The 16,827-nt window shown below is 32.8% G+C and overlaps 1 long non-coding RNA gene across 1 annotated transcript; it reads left to right on the top strand.

Moving 5' to 3' along the window:
• The first annotated feature begins 5,907 nt into the window (after positions 1-5,907).
• LOC127708897 (uncharacterized) lies at positions 5,908-16,827 on the top strand. The gene is made up of 3 exons (XR_007985428.1): positions 5,908-5,938; positions 12,452-12,918; positions 15,242-16,827. It is a non-coding gene; the product is annotated as an uncharacterized LOC127708897 (long non-coding RNA).

The raw sequence follows: 16,827 nt of genomic DNA on the forward strand, positions 1-16,827 counted from the left end.
TAAATGTGGAAATTGTTTCTATGAAGATATGTTATGGTTTTAAGTAACGATAATATACCAGATCCGGCAGATTCCAATACAGATGCTCATAACTCCTACAAACTGATTTAAATTCTTTTAGATATGAACAGGATTGACGGATAATAGGATTAAAAAAAAATATTTGTACTTACTAACACTGATTACCTGTATATATGTATAAGGGAGCTACCATTTGATTTTTTTTTTTGGGGGGGGGGAGGGCTAGGATACTAGTAGTTATAAAGGGACATAACTGAAGAACGGTAAAAGTGATGCTACCCAAATTTGAACTTGATCTGAGTTTTGTGGTAATAAGCATTGTGTGTAAGTCTCAAAACATTTGGTTCAGGCTAACTTACGTAGAGAACAGAAACTAAAGAATGGTAAAAATGTCACCACCAAATTTCATACTTAATCTGTATTATGTAGTAATAAGCATTGTGCATAACATTTGGTTGAGGCAAACTAAAGTTAGAGAATGGAAACGAAAAATTCAGCAGTTTTTTATTTGTAAAGGGGCATACCCTAGAGCGGTAATCAAACAGCTTGTAAGCACTGAATGGTAAAGATTGCTTTAATTTATCAGTAGGAAGTAAAATTGAATATTGCATTGTATAAAGCATTGATTGTATTTGATTCAACTATAATCATGTACAAAGAAAGATAACTCCAATTTTCAAAGAAGACTTTGAAATATTTTTAGATATGAAGGGTAAAAATTGCGTAAATTTATCAGTGGAAGGCAAAATTAAACATTGCATTGTATAAAGCATTGATTGTAATTGATTCAACTATAATCATGTACAAAGGAAGATAACTCCAATTTTGGAAATTACTTAATATTTAGAAAATAAAATTTTTAAAGGGCATAACTCTAGAACAGTTAAAGTGACCGCACCAAAATTCAAACTTGATCTGTATATTGTGGTAATAAGCATTGTGTATAAGTTTCATAAGATTTGGTTGAGGCAAACTGAAGTTAGAGAACGGAAACGAAAAATTAAGCATTTTTTCCATTTGTAAAGGGGCATAACTCTAGAACGGTAAAAGTGACGCCACCAAAATTCAAACTTGATCTGTACTTGGTGGTAATAAGCATTGTGTATAAGTTTCATAACATTTGGTTGAGGCAAACTAAAGTTAGAGATCGGAAACCAACTTTGAGACGTACGTACAATCGTACGTACAGACGGACCAGGGTAAAACTGAACGCCCCCTCCGCTACGGCGGGGGCATAAAAAAGTCAGGATAAACTTGTTAAAAAAATGCAGGACGGAATAGAGTGAAAAATAAAAATGCAGGACAGAGAATACAACTTAAAAAAATGCAGGACAAAATTTTTCATCCTAGCCCCCCCCCCCCCCCCCCACCCTCTCCCTAAAAATCAAATGGTAGCTCCCTAAGTGAATGATCATTTACACTTATGACTCACCAGCAGGCAGCATAGATGTTTAAAAAGTGTTACAAAACCTCCTAGCTCATATTGTTAGTAGCACGAGTAGCATTGTTTGGTAAATTTGTGCATTTTTTATTTGGCTTTTGGACAAAAAATGTTCGGTTCAAGAGTATTAAAATAAAACGCTTTTATCTCCCTTTAAATACTTACATTGAAACGATGGTACAACTCCTTGTTCTGACAGTTTTAATCATCTAACCTTGCAGCAGATCATGTGCAGATGTGAGTTGTCTGTCAAATCTTTATTTCACAAAGAATGCATTTGCATAACAATAAACTGAGCTCAAAGCAAAGCACTTTAATAATACACTTGGACAAAAAGCTCAATCCAGTGATATACCTTGTAATAAAGGACTGTCATGAACATCCAACCTTCATAACCACCTCTATGACCTAACAAACATGCCAAACATGGATCAGAAGTCCTGAAAAAGACATGTATTTTTTTATATCATATAAAATTGAGAATGGAAATGGGGAATGGAAATGGGGAATGTGAGAATGGAATTTGTGAAATAAATATATGTACGTATATGTATCCCAGTTAAAACACACAAAACTGAGTGGTAAAAACATTCAGTTTCTAGCAAGTAGTTCATGCACTAATTAATCATATTTGCTGAGTGCCCTCTTTTTGAAATAAGAACATACTTCCATCTAGGTGAACAAACATTACAACTATAAAATGTTACCAGACTTATTTATCAGTGTCTATTATCCATCACAACTGAATCAATATATATATATACATGTATAAGACTCAGATTGACGTCCAGTCTCTAACCAACCCCCATTCCTGAAGTCGACATACAAATCTGACGTCATAATAAAATAAGATTTCAAATCAGGGGCGGATTTAGGGGGGGGGCAGGGGGCCCGGGCCCCCCTTTTGTGGGAAAAATTTGGTTGATTATATAGGGAATCACTGAGACATGACTGGAGCGGTCCCCCTCTTAGGCAGTCAGTGGGCCCCCGCTTATGAAAATTTCTGGATCCGCCACTGCAAATTACATGTATGACCAATTATATATCCCTGAAATAGACATCTTTTTTGTTGTTCTCAAATTAATGTCCCAATAGTATTGGCTTCTCTAATTGATGTCTTTGTTTACAGACTAGCCACAATGAAATCAAAGTTTCATAAAATGTTAGGTTGAACCTATAGCTAATACTACGTGTACTAAAAAATGGGGAATGAGTCCATGGGACACCGATGATGCCCCCGCTTGCACATCATATACAGTTATAAAGGGACACAACTGAAGAACGGTAAAAGTGAAGCTATCCAAATTTGTACTTGATCTGAGTTTTGTGGTAATAACAATTGTCTATAAGTCTCATAACATTTGGTTGAGGCAACTTAAGTAAGAGAACGGAAACGAAATATTAAGCAATTTTTTCATTTGTAAAGGTGCATAACTCTAGAACAAAAAGTGACACCCCAAAAATTCAAACTTGATCTGTATTTTGTGGTAATAAGCATTGTGTATAAGTTTCATAGCATTTGGTTGAGGCAAACTTAAGTAAGAGAACGGAAACGAAAAATTTAGCAATTTGTCCAATTGTAAAGGGCATAACTCTAGACGACGGTCAAAGTGACGCCCCAAAAATTCAAACTTGATCGGTAATATGCATTGCTTAAAAGTTTCATACCATTTAGTTAAAGCAAACTAAAGTTAGAGAACGGAAACGAAAAATTTAGCAATTTGTCCAATTGTAAAGGGGCATAACTCTAGAACAGTTAAAGTGACGCCACCAAAATTCAAACTTGGTCTGTATTTTGTTGTTATATGCATTGTGTATAAGTTTCATACCATTTGGTTGAGGCAAACTAATGTTAGAGAACGGAAACGAACTTTGGGACGTACGGATGGACAGACAGACAAGGGTAAAACTTAATGCCCCCTCAGCTAGGGAGGGGGCATAAAAAGTTGTGAAAAATATAATATTTTAGATCTTGCAAATACATGTAATAATACATTTCAGCAATTTGCTGTACTTTATAAGTTTTTTATTTTGTCTATTGTTTGAGATTGTGTATTGACCTCTTGACGTCTTTCAATTATCTTTGGCAGTGGATTGTTTTCTTATTGTTGTACATGTATATATATTCATAATCCTTGTGGCATTTATTTAAATGAATATGAAAGGAATATGACAAAGTAGATTGAAAGGATGAACTTCTTACACCAAAATATTAATATGCATGTGCATATACATGTAGTTTTTAAGATGATGTTGATGGTGGTCTTATTGTAATTTACTGAGGTTTGAATTTTTAATTTTAAGCTGTAACATACCCAAGATTTAATGTCAATAGACCATGACAACCATGACTAAGGGGGTTGACAACTAATCCCCATGGATGAGATGTTGTAACTCTGATACATGTACAACAACACACCAAATATTATTGACTTACCAGTACTGGTTCCCCACAAACTGAACTAATCAGATTCAGCATACAACAGAGCTCGACATAAGAATTCACAAATGTTTTTTTTATGTAATTTAGTGAAATAGTTTTTTTCAATTGCATTATTAACTCCAATTCACCCTTCAAGCAAATATCCAATTGGGGTTTTCACCACCAAGCTCTTTAATGTATTGGGGTTTTTCATTAAAATATTGAATTTAGGAATGTTATAATGAAGTTATACCAAACCGAGATGTTCTTCCATGATTTAAATATGTTTCTTTCATTATATATGTGGTGGCTGTTTTATCTGGTTTATTTCTTCAAACGCTCTATTTTTAGAACGTACGGACAAGGGTTAAACTTAATGCCCCCTCCACAACGACGGGGGCATAAAAATGAAGGGAGGTTATTTCAATAGATATAAAGCAGTCAACAAAGTTTAATACTGTTCAAAGCATTTTTTAATTATTATCTGCAAACTGGGAAATCCCCCTTTTTTATGAATAAATTCCCATAACTCTGAAACCTAAAACCTTAAATTTATAAAATTGAAACGGAGCTTGCATCAATAGATATAAACAATTAACCAAAGTTTCATGACAAATGACAACTGCTTAAAGCATTTTTGAGTTAATGTCCCAAAACATGGAAATCCCCCTTTTTGATAAATAAAACCCCCATAACTCAATAATGTAAAGTCTAAAATTCCTAAAAATCTAAAGGGAACTCACATCAATAGATATAATCAATTCAATTTAATCGAAATTAGAGAAAAATGGAATGATGTGTTAGGAGATACAAAACAGAAAATAATAAATATGTTTAGCAAAAGATGAATTGGATCGGGGTTCTGTGTATTCACATTATTTGTACAACTCTCCTTACTGATGGCAAAATATGGAATTTCCGTGACCTAAATGGTTTGCGAAAATTAATATTTTTATATAAAGTATAGGAATTACATTTGTTTCCTTTTTTAATTAAACTTTGGTCATACCAGGTTGTTTTTTTTTCAGAATTTGATAACACTATATCTATACTCCACGTGTGTTTACCTTTTTCTCTCATCACGGTTTTCAACTCTTACTTGCGCGTTGCGGTTGTCCAACATCTAACCGTTGAGGTCTCATGGTTAAGGTTACTGCATATGGAAAAGCTGTTGGTGAATTAGAGTACGGAGAGACAATAATTCAATAGCAGTAGATTTCTGAAGATTTTGATAAAATAAAGGATTTTATTTTTAAAGGAAGTCTATGTACACGTGTTCTATAGCAAAACTTAGCCATTCAAGTATATAAAACATACTCAGCTTTTTGATAATTTTGAAGCATCATATGACTTTAAACTAGTAAATAAAGTAGAATAGGGAAAACTAAGTTTGTAGTTTGACATTCATATATGTACATGCTTATCTTGGCAGTATAAATTTAAATTTAAAGTCTTTTACAAAGATTTACTGCAACCGTTTTATTGGTTTCCCCCAAAATAGTAAGTGTTCATTGTATCGTTGAATGGTGTACAGTAATGCTTGGGTAAGATCACCTTTTAAAAAATACGCAAGAGCTACTAGTAAAGAATTGTACTAAATACGCTTGAGTATCATTCAGCAAAAGGAAACAGTATAATAAAACATAATACACGACACTTTAACGAAATTAATGAGTGGGGAAACGGAGAGCTAACGTATCTTGAAGAACAAAAATATAGTTTCATATACGGAATAACCCTTTCACAATTTAAAAAGTCACCCTGTTCTCTCACACAACCGAAAATTTAGTCTTGAATACATTTACAATGTTTTTGGAATTGTTTTTCTGACAAGTTTAAAGCAAAATTCGACCAATTTTCATTTATATAGAATATTTCAACATTTTGATACAGTCCGTTTTTTTAGGGTAGAGTAAGTGTCTATAAACTACCTTTGACATGTTTATTAAAGATTACAGAACACATATTTCTTATATCCTAGTATACGGAAGAAATGATTAATACGTGGGAAATCTTTATCAAACAGGAAGTATAACGCAAAGGAGCTGATTGAGGTTCGTATATTCAAATATGATAACTATAGTTGTTTATATTTTATGATTGAGCATTTTCCGAGCCTGTATTTTTCCTCGGTGGATATAGTTACACATTTCTGATTTAAAACGCATTGTTTGTCTTTTTATTAACTGACATGACGCAAAGGTTAATGTGAACTAGACGAGTTTTGATGTGGTTCACAGAATAGAGAATAACATGAATAATGGACAAACAAGTAAAGAATAATTGCAAAAAATAAAGAATAGAGAAAAAAGGCAAATCAGACAAAAAGAAAAGAGAACAATGGTGTGCTAAAATTCAAAGAATATAGAAAAATGCTCTAAACAATAACTTTGAGTAAATAATAAATTGAAAACATATAATAGTACTCAAATCAAACTATACTCAATTAAAACGGAAATACATAAATGATCCCCCCGGCACGTATATACCTGGTATAAAACGCCATCAACTTGACCATATTTTGTGCTTATACCAAGACAGGTTATATAAAGATAATGCTAATTTCTTTTCATTCTTCATAAGAATCTCGTATATGAAGTCTGCCTGTTATGAATAAAGTCACAAGTCGGTAAGAAAGGACCACAGTTGATTCCCATGTGTATTCAAAGCATTTGAAGAACGTCACTGTTATATAAATAACACATAGCTGATAGGGTGATAGAGCAGATTGATACCCCGAGAAAACATTGCCAACCGAGGAGAAGCCAAGGTTGACAATGTCTTTTCGAGGGGTAACAATATGCTCTAACACCCTCTCAGATAATAAGTTAACTAATTTATTATACTGAATGCTCTGTTATTACTGTCTATTAAAGGGGCATTAGCTACGAGATATGAAAAAAATAAAAATATTATTTTTTTTGTTCAATCATTAATGAAAGTGAAATAGTGAAATAATAATTCGCCTTTTAGCAGCCAATTTGGTTCAATTTTATCAAAATAAGCTAAGAAACATCGCTGATGAATTATTCACTTGCAAGTGAATAATTCGACCTCATTGAATCCATATTCATGTGACCTTCAATTTAACCCTCAGCTTGACATGGGTAACGCATGCATTCAGCTATTAAAGGAAAAGAATGTCAACATTGAAAGTAAAACAAGGATGAACCATTTGGTTGACTGATTCGATCCTCAAAAAAATCATTCTTCTACAGGTAACAACGATGATAAACATACTTTTAAACCTACAATATGAAATCAAACAGACCTAGAAAAATCCAATTGCACGTGGTCACTATCTGTTTAAATTTATATTTATGTTTATATCGGGTTATATGACCGTCGGCAGTCTTCGGAGGTCATCTCGACGGTTAATAAGATGAGGCAAAAATACACACGAAATGTTGATACATTGGTCCAGTTATTAAAGATACTAACTTCATATAAAGTCATTAAATAAACAATATTAAAGAACGTCTATAGTATTCGACCCTGGAAATAAGTAGTCACCCTAGTCAAATCACGTCCAAACACGTAAATGCATTTATGCAGATAATTTAAACAAACACATATTGATAATCTTCTTCAATTCTATAACCGAGCATCATATTTCAAATGACGATAATTATATACCCTTTGTATATCGATCGGCACACTTACTAGAGGTTTCTCGATTTGGTACCGTACCAAACCGTAGTACGAACTAAGAGCCGTCATTGAACTTTTTTTTACACTTAATACAAGTGTGGACACAGATCAGTGTGGATAGTATGATTGGATATTTGACAGTGTTTTATATGACAAAAGGAGTTCTATGTTTTATGTTTTCTATGTATTAACTGTGTTGCACAATGACAACCAACATGAGCATTAGGGGTGTTGTTTATGTAATATTTCGTTTTTTATGTTCAACACGGGCATGGAAGAGATACTAACTGCATTAATTACCAAATGATTATGATAGAATATATATGTTCCACATCTTTGATTTTGGATACATTTTGTAGCTAGGAGAGGAACACATAATAGGTTCATTTTTTTCTTAATGTGATTTTTTTTATATGGGAGATGGTATCTGAGAACATGTATTTGCTTACTATTTGTATGGTTCTATTTATATTACTTTGTGGGGGATTGTCAGTATCATAAGTAAAAGATTTCGGTTAAATGTGGCATTTAATGTTTTTTTAGTTATGACAATGCCTGACATGATGATTGGGGCTAGATGAGCTAGAAAGTGATTTTCTGTGTTATTTTTTATTAATTCTTTGAAAATATCTCCTCCAAAGCTGGTCAAAGCAAAAAAAGTTTTGACCAGTATGAAAATGATATAAACAAAAGAACCTTTGTGAGCATGCTTCAAAGACTCATAACTAACTACAGAAGTCATATGATAAAATGTCAAGTGGATATTATGAACATCTACTTAATATGTCAAGTGGATATTATGAACATCTACTTAATATGTCTAAATATCTAAAAAGTTTTAGTATTCAATATGAAAAAGCTATTGCAAAAGTATTCTCTTTTCAGTTTTTTTTGTTATATGGATACAAATATAAGTGATACCAATACAGTAAGGCAGTTTTGTTATGGTATGAAAGTGTAGTAATTAACAATTCACACAAATTAAGAAATAAAAAAATGAATGATAAATGTTGAACATGTACAATGAAATATATTTTAGAAATCAATTAGGCCAGATATATAGGCCTTATAAATTTTGGTCTTTTTCTTAACATACTGAATGACCATTTACACTCAGGACTGAGTCGCCAGTAGGCAGTACAGATGTAAAAAAATAAAGTGTAACAAAAGAACCTAGCATCATATTGCTAGTAGCGCCAGTAGCATTGTTTGGTGAATTTGTGCTTCTTTTTTTTTTAGTTTGGCTAATGGACAAAAAATGTTTGGTTCAAATCTAAATAAAATGCTTTTATCTCCCTATTACTTACGTTGTTCACAGAATGGATACTACTTTGACAATTCCTTGTACATGAGAGTTGTCTGTCAAATCTTTATTTCACAAAGAATGAATTGCATAACAATGAACTGAGCTCAAAGCAAAGCACTTTAATAATACACTTAGACAATGAGCTCAATCCAGTGATATACTTTGTACTACAGGTCCTTCATGAACATCCTACTGGCCAAAACCATATCTCACAAACATGCCATACAACATGGTTGGATCAGAAGTCCTGAAAAAAACATGAACTTTATTAACATATTTTAAGTATATACACCGTTTAAAACTTTCACAAATTTGTGGTAAAATTATTCAGAATCTAGCAACTACCAATCGCTTCATGCACAAATTGTACACTTAATATTAACGTAGTTTTATGAATCTTTATCAAAAGTATTTGGAGGATTTTTAGCTGCAACTTGGTATTAATTTCACGTAAATATTTTTCGTATTTATAGCTAACGATATTGTGTGTACTCGATTGTGCTTTCAAGCAACCGTTGCAAGCAATAGTTTCACGAACGGTTGTAATTTAGATTTATTTTCCCTAAAATTGCTAAGGTAAAAAGAAGCTAAAATATAAAGCAGATTTAAAATCTATCTGATTTTCGCCTGTCATCTTATTAATACAATTAAGAATAAATTGATTGGAATTTTTTGGGTAGTTTTTTTTCGAAAACTTGAAAAAAAAGAGCCATTTTAACATACAAAATTAACCTCGTTTATAGTGTATTGATGATGAAATAATAATAAAATCATAACACCCTGAACGGAATATAAAACATTAATTGTAAATTCGCTCTCAAAATTGTTTTTAAAAAATTCACATATTTAATGTTGTCATATTCTCTACAACCAATATTAAAACAAGTATGTTTTTAAAACATTCTTACATTTTTCGGCATTTATCGCAAAAATTGTCTTACACATGAATGAGAAATTTTACCGACAACAAAAGTACGAAGAAAGGGTCAAATGATAAAATAAGGTGATAAACTTTTTCAAGAAGAGTGTCAGTGCAATTTACATAATTATTTAAAAATTGTTAGATTTTTTTTCAATAATTCTAGACATTGGTGGTTTTTTCATCGGTAATAAGGTCGAAAATATAAATTTTTCAATATTTTCCAGTTTACTTTTTTAGAATGGAAAAAAAATCTTTTGTTGTTGATAAAAACATGAATGGTGCCCTTTTCTCGCTCAATATGAAAGCCCAGATCTCAAATCTTTCAAGAAAAAAATTCTTCTGTTATTATCGAAATATAATTTTTCTTAAATAATAATAACTAATTTCAAAATCATGCAAGAACTATATTGAGAAATCAACACAATTTTGACATGTTGACGTATAGAACCAACATCAGTAACAGGTGTTTAAGAAAGTTGTTCATATATAGTATTTTAATTATTCCAAATTATGTTTAGATATAAGATTTTTATGCCCCACCTTCGATAGTAGAGGGGCATTATGTTTTTCGATCTGTGCGTTCGTTTGTTCGTCCGTCCGTCCGTCCGTCCGTCCCGCTTCAGGTTAAAGTTTTTGGTCAAGGTAGTTTTTGATGAAGTTGAAGTCCAATCAACTTGAAACTTAGTGAACATGTTCCCTATGATATGATCTTTCTAATTTTAATGCCAAATTAGAGTTTTTACCCCAATTTCACGGTCCACAAAACATAGAAAATGATAGTGCGAGTGGGGCATCCGTGTACTATGGACACGTTCTTGTTTATATATATATAAACAAAACAAAATCACTACATTACACAAACAGAAACACAAATCTATATTTAGAATTTAAAGGTCATCTCAACTCAGTTTATGTAAGGTCTGTTTGATTTATGCACTTGTGCACTAACTAAATAATCTTGTATAGAATCATAAGCAAAGTATTCTAGAAACGGTGAAATCGCTAACAAACAAAAAGTAAAACTAGATTTTTCTGATCTTAAATTTTATAATGATCAATAAAATAATCTCATGCATTAAATGATAGCTCCAAAACAACACTAACGGTTGCGTTATACGTACCAACCGTACCTGATACGTAGCAAATCGGGGAAACCTCTACTACGAGGTTTACACTTACCACGAGTCTTGAACTATCAGAGATCTACGATCTGATTCAGTACTTGAGACCTGTATAGTCCGTTTATTTATTTTTTATTTATTTTTCTTTTCGTAACTATGTTTCATCTTTCAACATGAAAACAAATGGTAAAATTTGTCATTTCAGGGCGATAATTCCTATAATAAGTCGTCCGACTTATTTGGTGAAAACGGTCTGCAGGTAGACCTCAACATTTCTGTCCCTTTATGAGATTTCTATCGTTTTTAAAATGAAACTTAGTAATGAGTTTTCTATCGTTTGACGTTTGTATTCAAGTCTTCCGCTGAAAAAAGTCGTTTACAATATCCGAAATCTTGAATCCCCAACATCTCATTTTTATGTAGTAAGTTCAATACAGTCCACACGTTTCCAAATCATCGAGTTGTATTTGACATTGAGAAAAACATTGATTTGCAGTTGTCTCTAATTCATAAATATGATTGCTGTTGTTAAGCAAAATTTTTGCTGCTATGCTCATTACGAAATATGTAAAATATAATAACGATACCTTAGATAGTATATTAGAAAGCAACACCTCATGTAAAAGCAACATCTTAAAACATTGCTAAATTCATACAAAAAAAAAACATTTCTGAACCCTTGCTAGGCATTCTTTCTGTTGCTAGGTTGTTTTTATATAAGCATTAGATCTAAGTAAACTATATCAACGTGACTAATAATTTATAACTTCAAATTCTTTATAAGAGCTATCTTCTCATATTTTATTTAAAAATTATAACATTTAGTTGTTCTTAAACAAAGAATATAATTTGAGATGGGAACTTGTACAGATAAAGCAATTAATATGTGATAATTTTGATATTTGATAAAAAGCGTTGCTAGGGAGCCTTCCTTTTGCCAAACCACAATAAAATCATTGTTTTTTTCCAAGTTTCTGTACGTAGGTCCTCAATGATATAAGTATAAACATATTTGGAGAGGGGACCAAAAACACACTTTATCATACTTTTTCCTTTGGCGGGCCCGACGATGCCGGTAGTGAAAGGCAACCCAGTGACTTCCCTTTTTGTCACAGTTGTCCGTATTGACCACAAGCGCTTTGGGTCTGTCCATCCTATATATTGGAAAGTCGTATGCACAGCCAACGGTGACATTCACGACCTTTAAATTAAATAAGAAACTTCTGTTTAACAAGATTTTTGGAAGTGTATATAGAGAGTCGAAAAGTCATAATTGTCGAATTGAAAGGACCAACAACAATAAAAAAAACACGAATTTATCTAAAACATTCAGAGAGTTTTTTTACATGGCCTTGAATGAAGACGGATTTTTATAAATGTCATTCTTAAAAACTTCCATGTAGTATTTACGTCATACCACTGTCACATTGTTGACTGCTTTGTTGGTCGATTCAAACAAAAACAAAACGCTTTGCAAGTACTTCAAGTTTGTTTTACTCCTAGAAATGTAATTTTAATAATTTGAATTCAACACACTGACAACATAAATTTTCACCTATTTTTACAGATGGCACAGGCTTTGGCAATACCAGGTGATGTCAGAAACAGTTTTGAATTTATCGTATCATTCGAGCACGACTTTGGAAGAATAACTGGGATAGCTGCCACAAGAAAGCGAAACAAATGTATATTACTTTGTGATTATTTGAAAAAAAATCTGGTATTGGTAGATTCACGAGGAAAGTATATGAATAGTCTTCCAACAGAAAGTGAACCATATGATGTTGCTATCACGTGGAGAAATATTGGATATGTGACTTTGCCTAATGCAAGATCTGTTCTGCAGGTAGACCCAGAACTGATGGTTGTTTTAATGAAAACAACATGTCCTGATCTTAATACTTCCGTATTATGTCTTTCATGTATACCATCTGGTGAAAAAAGGAATGCTGCCGATGATTATTCAGAATCTTGTATTGTTGCTGTAGTTTCAAAAGGCGCATCGTATGCAGTTCAGATTAGTCCTTACCAAATGTAAGACAATAGTTCGTTTTGATTTCTCCTAGCTAAATATACTTTTATGAATGTTACAGCTTTATCTTTCATTGTATTTAAGGGCACACTATGCATATTAAAATAGGCATTCATCTAGAATTCATTTCAGAAATAAATGCTTCTTTTTTATAGTGTTATTAGGCATAGAAGCGCTAACCAAAAAGTAAATTAACAAAAATACCGAACTCCAAGGAAAATTCAAAACGGAAAGTCCCTCATCAAATGGCAAAATTAAAAGCTCAAACACATCAAACGAATGGAAAACAACTGTCATATTCCTGACTTGGTACAGACATTTCCTTATATAGAAAATGGTGGATTAAACCTGGTTTTATAGCTAGCTTTAAACCTCTCACTTGAATGACAGTCGCATACAATTCCATTATATTGACAACAAAGCACTGTTTGCATAATGCGCGGAAACCGTCGGTTTTATACTAAAAATGAGCACACGGTCAACAATTTTACAACTCAACAAAAACACAAAAAAAGAGGCAGTCAATTCATATGACTACATTTTAATTAAGGTGGTATGGGTGTCTTCCGCCATCATTGATTGTAAAATAGCAGACCACAATAGGTCTAGAATTTAGTTAGGTCAGCAAATTTCAATACAGGAATTCAACTTTAAGTTACTAAAAAGATTTTTCCTTTAAATGAACAAATTAATGTGATTTTAGATTATTAACAATCATACTTTTTACAAAAAAGTAAAATATTAAGGAGAGTTGGATCAGAAAATATATAATCTACAAAGGAATCTTCAGTAAATTTTGCTATCTATGTTATAGCAGAGCTATCTTCTCTCATATTCAATTTCAAAATTCTATCATTATAGATTATCGTTGGTTATCTCAACGAGATTGATTTTCTCGCTTGAGCCGGTACTGCGAAAGCGAGAAAAGCAATCGAGTTGAGATGACCAATGATAATCTGTTAATCGCTATTTTACCTATGAAGACGTTGTTAATTTCCTTGACAACGGCACGTGTTCCCTTAGTTTCTAGCGATTATTTTCATATCACTCGACTCAATTTTCATATCACTCGACTCCGCTGAGAACGGTAATTTCCAGTCAGCAAGATCAAAGGAAAATTCGTAAAATAGCGATAATTTAGTTTACCTTCTGTTCCCATTATGATGCGTTTTCTCTGAAAATCAGTCCATACAAAATCTGTCATTTTTTTTTACAAAAAAACAGCCTCGGTGACCTATCATTTTTATTATATTTTTGAACATTTTACAATACATACTGCATCTTATACGTTATTATTCTTTGATCCCATACCACCTTAAATCAAGTAAATTACGTATAAAATGTAACCTTTCGTTTGATTTGATTTTTATAACATTCTTGCGTATTCTTGCACAGTTGGACATCAATCTGAATTATGGATGTATAACCTTCATGCAAAGCTTTGATTTCTTGTTTTTTTCATTCACACATGAATGTTTTGTCAAAACGGCAGTGCAGATGTAAAAGAACAAACACATACATACATACATGTGAACTTAATTTTCATACGAAAATACTCAGCTCATTGTAAGGTTTTCCCGCCGCAGGTCGGTGGTTCTCTGTGGGCACTTCGGAATAAAAAAATATCCGCCACGAATTACTGAGCCAATAGTGCTAGAAGTTGCATCAAAACACCAAAAATCATCCAATCGTTGTAAGGTTAACGAGTGGTCCATTATAATACGATATTGTTGATACTTTGTCATGTTGTCGACGTCGCATTATTTTGATGCTGTGTTATTAAACTAAACAATACCTTCTGTACTTAGTATATAACCCTGGTGGTCTAGGGCTCGTGGTGGTACCATAATTTCACGTTAGTTCGTATATCGCTGATATATTACGCAGTTTACCCTGAAATTTTTTTGTTATGCGTATCTACTATGCTTACAGTGCTAGAAGAATGGCCAAGTAGTTACGATTGTAGTAATTCATAAACCAAAACTTTGGTACAGACATCATTCTGATTGGATGCTAAATAGTCACTGAACATGTCTTCAGATCATTCTAGAGTGACAAACAAGACTTACAGAACAAATTGAAAGATCTGATTTTAATCAGATTGAAGTTTTTCCTTCATCTCACAGTATTTGAACGCATCGATTCGTTGTAACACCACCTGCACTGTGTTAGAATTTAATATTGTTTAAACTAAACTGCACATGTCCAGCTCCCTAGACCACTGTATTTTATTTAAAACGCTTGCATTTGGTTTTTGATTTTTCACAATAGACATGATAAACCTCTGTATTTAAGACACGCAAACGATTTTTTTTTTATTTCAAGGAACCTTTCGACAGAAGAGTTAAGATCATTTCACGGTGGATCAGTTATTGCAAACATTTTACCGTTTGACAATTTGGTTGCAAAGTTTCATATGTTGTCCATCAATGATGTCATTTATTGTAAAAGTGGTCAAGATTACATAGTTAAGGAAGCTCTTGGCCAGACTTTAATTTCTAACCGCAAACAAATGCATATTCCTAACATAGAAGTACCAAGTGATGTATGCTCTGATGATTATGGTAACATTTACGTCAGTGGAAAGGGATCCAACACTATACATAGATTGACGGAGGAAGGAAAGGTTCTTGACATTCCATTGGCTAGTCAACACGGGATAAAACAACCCATCGCTATCTGTTTCAACCATGATTACACTAAATTTTATATTGCTAATGAATGGGGAAGAAAAGTCCTTGTATTTAGAGTTCATTGATTATTAGGCTAACACATTTTAGTGAGTTACGTTAGTGCTTGTTACGTATTAACTGTATGTAATCTTACGTAATATTTTTGTATGTGTAGAATTCTTCTCAAAGTTGAACATATTTAGTGTGAAATTGTATGTATTTGAATATTTTGTAATATACAAGTATTTGCAGATTGTTTTGGAAGTTAAATCAAATTGTTTAGAAAACAAAAATGGATATGGTTTATTGATTCAAACTGGATGTATGCTTTTCTCTGTTTCAATAGTATCGATTTATATAACTTTACTAGCCACTTAACTTTAGCTGATGTAAATCTCTCGATTTAATATACAGTATGTACAGTAACTGTTCACTAATTGATATACCCTTATGTTAGTAATCATGCTCGAGTAATCATGCCCTCACATGATGGGCCCTCAATTGGTTTAATGAAAAGATGTATAGTATAGGATGTTAACGTAGATAACCAATTAATACAGCTAACATGAATGATTGATTGATTGTTTGTGTTTAACGGCATTTTTTGCACTCTTGACTATATCATGGCGGTCCGGAGGAAGTCGAAGTGGCCATTGAGAACCACCGTGAGATTCAATTTCCCGCATTTTTTTGTACCCCGAAAAGCTGTATCCAGGTTAAAAACTCATTTTTTCACACTATTCCACTGCTACATGTATACTAGCTTATAGATTTCTGTCTACTTGTAACTCCTACTAGATTTAGGAGAAGACCAAATCCTCGTATCATCGAGTCGAACGACTCGTGTCCATTTTACCACGAGATCCCATAATCCTGATGTTCCTTTATATCGCTCTATATCCATCATGATAGCATCCCCATCAAAGGTGATGTGGTCTTTCCCGATGAAAATCGCAAGCCAAACGCGTCAGTGGTCAGCGTGAATGGAGATACTGATATACAGGGGGTCTTAGAAAAGGCAATGCATCGTCAAACTCAGCAGATGTGTGTTATGTCTATACTGGAATATGTAGCATTGCTAAAATGTCTTCTATTAATTTGGTGATATGAGAAGTCGTTTCCTTTTGTGCCTTAAAGGACATTAACCACAGGTTCAATGCTTTGAAAATGTATTACCGTAATATGTAACTACTAGTACGATGAGTTTATTTACAAATGAAAATTAAATTTTATAAATTT

The sequence above is a fragment of the Mytilus californianus genome, unplaced genomic scaffold (assembly GCF_021869535.1).
Source record: "Mytilus californianus isolate M0D057914Y unplaced genomic scaffold, xbMytCali1.0.p SCAF_7, whole genome shotgun sequence".
NCBI classification, from domain to species: Eukaryota; Metazoa; Mollusca; class Bivalvia; order Mytilida; family Mytilidae; genus Mytilus; species Mytilus californianus.